Source organism: Thunnus albacares, chromosome 7, assembly GCF_914725855.1.
Source record: "Thunnus albacares chromosome 7, fThuAlb1.1, whole genome shotgun sequence".
NCBI classification, from domain to species: Eukaryota; Metazoa; Chordata; class Actinopteri; order Scombriformes; family Scombridae; genus Thunnus; species Thunnus albacares.
Genome location: NC_058112.1, coordinates 10,144,933 through 10,156,075, shown reverse-complemented (window position 1 = coordinate 10,156,075; position 11,143 = coordinate 10,144,933).

The following is an 11,143-nucleotide window of genomic DNA, read 5'->3' as shown; positions in this document are numbered from 1 at the left end:
TAAAGACATATGACAGTATATTGCAGTCTATGAACCGGAATGTGATCATGAATGGGAAGGGGAAGAACCTGCTGTTGCACAGCTGAGATTTCAAAAGGATGTTTCAGAACAGGAAAAAGTTTCCCAACAAAGTAAAAGTATTTTTTTCAAACGTAGCTTGAGGTCACTAGCTTAGCTTTAGCATAGATATATTATAGACCATTATTATATTATTATATATATTATTATATTGTATTTTTTGAATGCAAAACTTGAACAAGTATCGAGTGTTTTACATCACTGTACAGCTAAAGTCAGAGATGTGAATACTCTACCTACCCATGTCTTTGAATAACTACTGTAGAGTGAATAAATTGGTATACCTTCTCTTTCCTCTCCTTCAAGGATTACCTTTTCCCGTCTTGTATTTTCTAGTGTTACCCCCTCTGAGAGTGACCCACCCTCATCATTCTCATCCTGTGTTCACCCAGGCCCTCTCCAGTAGGTGATGTGCTCCTGAGACACCAGCGATAATTAATCAAGTCACACAGGAATGCGGTTATTGCTGATGGAAAGTTGGCTAACGGAGAAACTGTTTGGGTCTGCATTTTCAGGCAGTCTCAATCAATCTGTCATGTTTCTCAGATGTGAGAGAGTAATGAATATGAATTGGCGCACCAGAATGAATGAGTTTTCGGCCTTTATATTGGCAGAATGCCCTCAGGAAGATGTCACCTGCAATGAGCCGTTTTATAGCCCTCCACACTCCTGCATACCAAGCAGGGCCAATTGGCTGTTAGAGCCTGATGGATATCCGTAGACATTGTTGGAGGTTTTACACCATATTGACAGTGTGGTAATCACAGTCCAAATTAAAGGTGATTAACCTGACTCTTTTACACCAGCTAAGGCACCAAATGTTAAAGCTCAAGGAGCAAGATATTAGCAACAGTGTAGGCCAGGCAGTTGTGGCATGTAAACTGACAGATTGTTGTAATGACTTCTCCCTTTCTAAATGTTTAGGTTGCTGCATTTAATCTTAAAGGGAACATGTTAGGCCCGAGGACACAGCAGTCAGGTTTAAATCACTGCAGCCTAATGCTAAATGACTCCACTAGGAGTCATAACAAACATTGTGAGTGCCTGCAGCTCCGTCAAGCTCTGATGATCACATGAAATGAGTTTCATAGCCTGGCTTTGGGGTTTCAGGGGGTTTATACACAGTTACTTTATATACAACTGTGCACAGATATCCATAAACCTACACACACACACACATACACACACACCAAATGGTGCCATGTCCAACATACAGGCCAAAAATGCCAAATGTCAGTATGTCCCAAGTGGTTTATTAGAGCCATACTGATGGAATGCAACCAGTTCAAGTTGCTTTATATCATTCATCAAGCTTTCTGCCTTGATACTCATCAAACTTTATTCCATAGACGTTTTGTAGATATATGGCAATCCTTTGATGAATGTAACATGTGAGATGTGGCCAAGATCATTATCACATTTTTTACACAAAATGATTTACTGTAGTAGTACATAGTAAAAATACATTGGTATTTAGCTCTGAACAAAGCAACCCTAACAGATGGCTAAACCATCATTCTGCAACTGTATTTTTTAGGTGCGAACTGTCACATTAACATCTATTCAACATCTAAATATTTGCTGGGTAGTGTTTTTATGATTCATATTCCACAAACTCTCTGCCCAGCAGTGTGATCTAAACCACCACACTTTTGCTTTGCGCGATGTGCCTAAAAGGCACATTGTACATCAATCTGGTGCTCCAGTCTCTTTATAATGAGACGGAGATCGGTGATGATAGAGCTAACAAAACAAACAGCTGTGACCGAGCTGCACACACACGCTGATGGACGGCTCTTATTGAAAACAAGTGAGCGATAAGAGCTTCATTATGAAGACTCACAATAAATAACAGGCCAGTGTAGAGAGGCAGTTACCTGAATAGATAAGTACTGTAGAAGCTTTCTGTTTGTGCAGTATTTCAGATATGAAGACCGTTGAGTAGTCAGCCTTTTGCATCACCCATCTGATCTAATCAACAAGTACGACAATACTGTAATAAAGTTGTTGAGGCAAAACCATATAGTCTATATGTATGTACCAGCTGAGTGAGAATATATCTCTCTTAGACTTGTGGTCTCACTAAGGTGCAACTCATCATCAATTAACCAAAACTGCATGAATGAGTGAAATATGCTGTTTTTTATTGAGCCTGTGCAGAAAAGTAATATTTGAAAGAAGATGAATGGTCTTGATGAGTGGCTGTAGCTGTTTGCATGCTCGATGCCAAGTCAAGCTTTTATTCGGTGGGTACTATCTCAGCATCTTGTATTGCATGAGGAGCATGTGGATGGTTGCAACAGCCAAAGCCATATGCATACTTTATACTGGATTTTTGTGGCAAAAAGGGAAGATAAGACTCAAAGGTGAGGCTCTCAGTTTACAAGTCTATCTACTGGGGATGTGCAGAGGTCCCAGTGTATGTATTTGTATCTGTATTTGTTGAGGCAGCAAAAATTATCTGTATTTGTATTTGAATAAAAATGGAAAGAGACTTAAAAATCCTGTTTTTGTTTTTATTACACTTTTAATTTTAGAATATTAAAGTGTTACAATAAGTGTTCATGAATAAACTTATAAAGAATAAACCTTACGCCGGGTCTCGAACTGGAGTCTCCCAGATCATAGACGACTGCGCTGACTACTGAGCTAAAACTACTCATCACCTCATTGCAGACAGACCTCTACGGATTTATACTCCCATAACACAGAGACAGCACATTGTGTAATGTGTAGGGAAGAACTTCCAAGGCTATTATTGCTTTGCACTTTTCATTTATTGCCTATTTTTCACAATCTAACTTTGTGGAAAGGAAAAGGGAAACAACGGGTTATGGAGAGTCCCTTGGGAGCACTTTGCGTGTGTCAGTAGCTCAGCTTTATCTCTGGTGAACACCCCCGACTGAGAGACTGAGATAGCGATGTAACCGACCTGTGCGCTGGTATTTGACATGATTTTTTTTTTCTTACTGAAAACAAATAATTTTTAAAATATTTGTGTGAAACAAATATTTGTAAAAAAACTCACTATTTGTGCTTTGCTGAATAACGTATTTGTATTTGGGCACACAGCCACTATCTGCATTACAGTCCTCACCTACTGTTTGGTCACAAGGCCTGTGACCACAAAGGTAATATCATGGACATAAGAGGCCAAAATGAGTTTCATCATGGGATATATCCAGAAGGAACTGAAAATAGAATTCCTTCACTTTGCCAGTGATGGATCAGCATGTAATTAGTGCTCTTGGATACCTTGTTTTTGTACAGCAGGTCCCGCAAGGCAGACCCAGAGCAATGCACTAAATGTTGGTAATAGACTGAGTTACATCAGAATCAGAATCAGAAACAGGTTTACTGCCAAGTAGGTTTTCACATACAGGGAATTTGCTTTGGTCTGATGACAACAATAAACATAGTGTGAGGACAAAAACAGTCAAGTACTGCAAAATACAAGAAACATAAGTGACAGATTAACAATAGAAGATATGAAAAAATGAAAAACAATAGAAGAACAAAAGGATAAAGTGAAAAGACCCCCATCTTGTGTACTCCACAACTGTTTAGCATTCCCTGTCAATGATCCATTAAACAGTTTAGCTATTGTAGCACCCTGCAATGGTTGTCCCACTGGGGAATGGATGTGTTTTCATTAATACAAGTTCTCTGTCTTCCTAAAATATCTTTGCGGCATTAAAAGGAGCCAGTGGGCCTGTTGCTGGGTTCTACAGTGCTCCATTTCCATGCAGCTTCTGCTGGGTCATTAAATATAGATTCTCGCTCCAGAGAGTGTCACAACTGCAGGAACTTGTGGGAGAGAGGAAAACAGGAGGGAGGAAGAAAGAGAGCAAGGGCTGAGTGCAAAAAAACTGCAGCAAGGCACAAACATTTAACCATCTGTGTACTGGAAACTTTTGGATACTGACAAAAACTTTGATTGTGGATTTTATTTCCCATTCTCACAAGCACAGATTCTTAAGAAGTGCACAAAATGAGTTTATGATTATGTTAACTCTAATGTCTACTGACTAAATATAAAGATAGCCTGACAGTCAATAAAAGAACATCACACCGTTTTTTAGTTTAGTTCAGGCTTTGTTTTCAAATCCCTTACTTCCACTGCTGGTGAAACACATTGATTGTGTGTCAAATATCTAGAGTTTGCCCTAAAACAACTGAAACTTAAGAAATTCAGGACAGTCAGTATAGATTACAGATGGTATGCGACATCTGTAAAATTCTGGGCCAAATGATGTAGGTCATACCCCTAATGCCCTCCTGCATGGCTGTAACATCGCTCACCTAACTGCTCAGCATGACCTCAATTTCTCACAGAGTGAGGTTGTGGGAAAGACAGAAACAATGACTGCTACTGCTGTGACTCAATCTTTTGAGCATCTATTTTTGGAAAACTCTTCTTTTTGATGATTTTATTGAAAAGGTATCATAAGGTTCTTGCATTTCTGCTGTGGTGAGAGTACACAGATTAAACCATTTATTCCAATTTCAGATGTCTCCCCCACTTAAACTCAAGCATTAACTCAACAGTTATTGTGACCATGGTCCAAGTTTGTGAGAGGTTTGTAGTTATAAGTTATTTGGAAAGATCTGACAGGATCCTTGATCCTTGTATGTGCAAATATGACGAAATGCCTGGTGCATCATAGATATTGTAATGATCTGACATTGATTGATGTTTATGATGACAAACTGGCCAGTGAATAGCAGTTAGTAGCAACACAGTAAAGGAACACTAAAGTTATACTAAATTTCAGTATATTTGCTTATTTAGATGGCAAAATTAATATCAGTTTCATCTCTGTAATTTCAATACAGAATTAACTCCATGAAATGGCTTAGCTTTGCACAAAGACAAGGAGCATTTATAGGTCTAGATCTTGGTCTGTTCTGCAGGTTCTTTATCTCTACAACTATGACACAAATCCAAGTTTCTGTATGTGTTTAGCACATATACTATATGATTGTGTCTGCAAATTTCCATCTGCCACAGTTACCTGCACAAATTTAAAGCATCAAAAGAGGAACAACACTGTATTACAATATTCTTTGTCAAATAAACATCTGATTGACTGCTTTTGTATTATATTTCAACATATAGTCAGGTAGATTCAACAGTGGCAGGTTTGTTTGTTTCATCTTCAGAGCCACATAGAACAAAGAACTTGTCAATTTGCCATGGATCTTTCAGTCCCACCAAAAAGGCAAACACAAAGCACATCAAAAAGACATTGGGATGGGAAAAGCCATGTGTTGTGTATGTACAGTAAGTGTGTGTGATAGAGATATTGGCAGGGAATGAGGAGTATTTGTGTGAGCATGCTGTACTTTCCTGTTGCCCCGATGTGAGTTTACTCAAAACTACCACCTTGCGTCATCAAAGTCAAAACACATGCGACAGTCATTTAATTCAGCCGGCTCCATTTGATCCATTTCCAATGCAGAGACCTATCCCACTGAGTGCTCCGCGGAGCAGCTACTAATGAGATGGAAAAACAAGGCTTTGTCTTTGAAACAACACTATAATGTAAGCAAAAGTCTGTGAAAGTATGATACACATAATTTGGCGAGTTTTCTGTCTCAAGAATATAAAAATACACCAGCATGCAAGTTGTACTCGCAGTGCCTCCAGCAATGATCAATGAATTCTGTATGGAGAAACTGATGTGTTTATCACTTTCTTATGGTTTCTCACAAGTTTGCAATGTAATGTTATTTAACTTGCATCACCCAGTATAATAACAATACACAGCGTCATTAATGAGCATTTCAACTAAAGGATTCTGGCCACATCATCTGCTGTAAACCTCAAAAATCACCATGACTCATTTAAATGCCAATGTAAACACTGTTTATTATCGGGAGCCAATCACTGCCTTTGTCACCAATTCATGATTGCAGGGCATCTAATAAACCATCTAAAAACAACCTCATACAATCAGGCATCACTTAACCACAATACACAGAGAGAGACTAATAAGGTTTCTAGTCAACCATTGCTCTGTCAGTCATCTCATCATACACCGTGCTGCAACAGGCATGAATGATGGCTACATCCGCTCTTAGCCTCGGCCTCGTGTCACAACACCGAGGTCTAATCAACACAAAACAAAACAGAGCCACAACAGCATAGCTACCGTGCTAAAAACGGCAACAGGGTTTTACCATAGTGTGTGTGAGCAGAATTATTTAGTATTTGTTCTAATGCTGAGATAACTGACAGCAAACACTGTGGACAATCACTGCGCCAGTCTTCAAGGGAGGTAAATTTTAATAAGAAGCTATCAGGTCCACTGTTGCTTTGTGTCTTATCAGGGAGAGTGGGAGGAATAAATAAGGCTGGTCTTGCAAACTGTCAGGGAGAGACTGATGAATTGTGGGAAGCAATCTATCAGCAACAGAGCATCGGTTCTTACACCTGATGGAAAACAACACACTGATGACTAGCAGTAATGAGGTCCCAGGCTTACCTTCCTCACTGAGCCCAATGATCCACCTGGGTACCAGTCTGACTATGAGCTCACTGCCTAAGGTCTGACTTTGACTGGATAAGGAGACATGTGTGGCTGTTTGTTACTCCTGTGTGCTTGTGTGTATGAATATGAGTGAGTGCACATAAAAAGACAGATACCACTGTTGTTTTGATGGTGATTATTGGTTTATAGTATGGACTTTCCTTGGCTCTTTAAAACCTTAGAAGTTCATGGTGCTGCAAAAGAACTGTTTCCCACAAGTTGATATTTAGTTTGAGAATGGGATTCATGAGTTACATATGGAGTCCTCTTCGAAACTGTATTACCCTCATGAGCTTCTGTAATATCTGATCAAGACAGACAAGTGAACAGACCTGCAGTAGAAGCTGTTTGCATCTACGTAAATCCCAAAATCAAATCAGCTACATTTGGGAAGAAAGCCAAGGGGTGGTAAACATAATTGGATGACATATGAGGCACTACCATATTATAATGACAGAGCAGCTGGTAAAGGTTGCAAAATACTGCTTCACAGAACCCCTCAGCAGATGAAATTAGGATATACTTAGATCAAATACTTACAACAATTTCACAGGAGATGTTTTCTCTGACTGGGTTAGGTGTCTGTAAGCTACAGTGGAAATGTTGTTATTTTTCAGATGAGAAGTAGAAAAGGAGACGTTTTTCCAAAACAGCTGTTGTGACATGTTGTAAGTGGAGATGTAAGAACCAGTTGACTGTAACTGTTGAAGAATTATTTTGACAGCCTCATAGATGCACACAGACACTTGATGCTGAACAGTAGTCATGGTTAACTTTACAAATGACTGATAAAAGACACAGCTTTCCTTCTGTTGCTCTACTATTTGATGTTGGCATTAAGGTGAGCCTGAAGTTGATTGTGAAGAAGATTCTGTTGATTGGGAAGCCCACAGATACTTGAGGAATTTATGTAAGACCAAAACAACGATATTTATTAAACTTGCTGCTCATGTAATAATGTATCCCCTTGTAGATTTATTTAACTTGTCTCTGTCTACTTGTTCAATTACCCCCATATGGAAATGTACCAGAGTTACCCCTCTTTTCAAAGGTGGAGACCCATCCGATGTGAATATTTATCGACCAATTTCTATTATTTGTGCTAATGCCAAAATCTTTGAGAAATTTTTCTTTCTATTTTTATTTTTAATCAATTATCACAATATATCAATCTGTTCAATATTTTATATCTCCATCCCAATCAGGTTGTTGACCTAACTTTTAAATGTTTATCAAACTTTCCAAGGCTTTTGAAATGGTTGATCATTACCTCCTCCTTGATAAGCTCTATTCTATTGGTTTAACTCAAAATGCTCTCCTCTGGTTTAATGTCTCTCTTCATAAGAGATGTCAGTGTGTTGCCTTTCAAGCTTCTCAGTCTGATTATTTATGTTAAAAAGGGTGTTCCACCTTGGAACCACTTCTTTTTTCTATTTTTATTAATGACTTATTGATGACTCTGTTATTTACAATTCTGACTCTGGTACATTACAAATCCAGAATTCACAGTTTGATTTTAACTTGGTCCAAAGCTGGTTTCATAACAACAAACTTGTAGTGAATAAGAACGAGTCCTGCAGCATGGTGTTTGTTACGCGACACAATCGCTCATATCCCTTTGATTTGAATATTTTTTTGATGATGGGTCACCCCATGAGAAAGTTGATTCATTAAATTATCTTGGACTTTGGATTCACCCTGAACTTACCTTCAAGCCCCTCATTGATTTTATTATAAAAAGAACATATGGTTGTCTGACTTCACTTTATTGCTCAATTAACTGTTTTACATTTTAAGTCAGAAAAAGAATAATTTCGCAGTTGATACTGTCTATTATTGATTATGCTGACATTGTCTATCAGAACACCTACACCTACCTTAGGCCCCTTAATGTTGTATATAATTCTCTATGTATATTTGTTTTGAGGTGTCCATATAGAATAAGGCAATTTCACTCAGTTCAGTTCATCTTCAAATGTGTTTACCTTAATTGTCCTTCCTGTTTGAAACAGTTTTTGGTTCCATGTAGATCTTCATATCCACTCAGACATATGGAATATAACTTTTTTTGAAGTTGGACACATCTATCCGACTGGAATAATCTTTCTCTTTTTCTGAGATCTATTACTGTGCCTCTGTCCACTGCTTCAGGACATCTTTATTTTCTCATCTTAAAATAACCTGTTTATACTTTTAATTTGTGTGTACTTACAGCACTATGTAGATCTATGTAGAGTTGTTTTTGTTTGTGTTTTATGATTTTGTATTTGTGTCTATAGGACCCCTTTGAAAATGAGATGCTACATCTCAAGGGGCCATCCTTTCAATAAATTCAAATTCAAATGTGGCCACAGACATAGAAACACAGTTTAACTAGTGCACTGGCAACAATGCAACATCAAAATCAACTTCTCCACCACTGCCTCATTATGATCGTAAATCAATTCGTTTCTAATCCAATGCCTCACATTTGTCATAAAATTATATCTCTAGGGATTTGTTGTTTCCAGTATAATTGATACCAGAAGTGCATAATTATGCTCCTCCAAAATAAACATTGACCATGATTTTTCTTATCATAGTGAATGAATAGAACGATTATATTTAATTGATATGTTGGAAGCATATAGATAACACAATATCACGCCCCCAGTGACAAATTTGTGAGGCTTCTGTAAAATGGCAATGCTAGTTAAGCCTTATGTAGTAGGCTGTAGTATTGTATTCTACTATTTAATAAAGGTCAGACAAGCTTCCAACATGCATCTAACTATGAATGACACTGTGGTCCTTATTGTCAGAAACTATTTTAATGCCATATTCAATGGCCAAGTACTGTACAGCTAACTTGCTGAAGCTTTGCAAAATAGGGGGCTCTGACAAAAATCATTTGAAATCTACACATGAACATGTGTAAACCTGGGGACTAGTGAGGCAGAGTAAAGCCCTTAGCGTTTTTTTTATAATCATATTTTGTCCAGTTTGCCACATGGGTGAAAATTGGTAACCTTCTAAAAAAAGTGGTAATTTCAGTTGTGCTTACAGCATTATAAGTACATCAAAAGCCTCATGAGACCCCGTGCTGCTTCTTCTTATTTGAATCAGTGAAATGGGACTTCAGTTGAGGATGAGATAAGAGGTTGAATGTGAACAAAACCTAACCAGTCAAACTCTGCATATTTGGGTTTTTCTGCAAAGGTAGGCGAAGGTTTGCACTCTGTTCCCTATCAAAGCTCTATGGTTACACTAGACGTGTAAACTCCAGAAAAGCTGCTTCAAGTTTTATCAGTACCACAATTTGTGTGTGAAAAGTCCTATTTGCTTTCAGTGAGCTGATAAGAAACATATGAAACCGTTGGAAAAAATGTTCACTCGGCTGCTATAGATGAACCCACCTTGAACTCTTGGGTAAACAGACATGAGAAGAACAAATGCTAAGCCAAAATCAAACAAGTGCAAGGCAGGCGAGAGGCAGGGTGGATAAATGGAATATGGCTTGAATATTTATTAAATACGACTTCCTGTGAACTGAATGAATAAGCAAAGCAGCAAATACAAGAGTGTTCATCTTTAAGTAGCTGTCCTAGCTGAATAATGAACTGTAAGCACATAATTAAACAACATATGACAGTTGTTCCAGTTGTTCTCACTGTACACTGAAGTTAATGAAGTCCAAACCATTTGCTGCTTCTGTTACTTCTGCATTCATGTGTGCATGTGTGTGTATAACTACAATTCAAAAAGTTCATGTTAAAATGAAAGAAGCAGTACTACCTAATTAAGCTTCACAAGGCTGTAGTGTCCTCTCAAAGGTAATGACTCCTCCTTATGCATGCGCGCACGCACACACACACACACACACACACACACACACACACACACACCTGTCAAAATACATCCTCTCACTACATCAGAAAGGAGGAAGCAATTATTGTAACTCTGGAACTCTGGACAATAGACTATTAGCATTGATCTTAGCATTGCTCTTTTATCAGGAAAAAGTGACAAGGTATTTTCAGCGGCAATCAGTCCTGCAATGATAAAAGACCAAAAGATACACATCAGAAGGAGGCAAAATGAGGTAATTGAAGAGATTTCACTGCATCTCAGATTGTGATCCTCTCACTGTGAGGCTGAGGAAAAACGATGACCCAGTGAGAAAGCCAAGTCATCTGCTGCATTGTCAGACATGATACAGCACATTATAGGAGGGTAATTACTCTGAGATCAAAGAACATCTTAGCGGTAATCTGCTTGACTGCATGATCAATTGTCCATGTGGTGAAATATTGATCTCCATGTTCAAGACACAAAACGTGTGGGGTTGTCAGGTGTACAGTATATGCTTGCATGGATATTGTATAGCTGCCATGTTTATTTGATTGAATATATACATCTGTACACACAGTAATGTAATGTATCCTTGTTTTCATACATTATGCATGTATTATACACATGCATTTAATTGATTTATTTATGTATATGGTGGCGCAAGGTGTTGGCACTGAACAGAACATTTGAGCAGGTTTCTA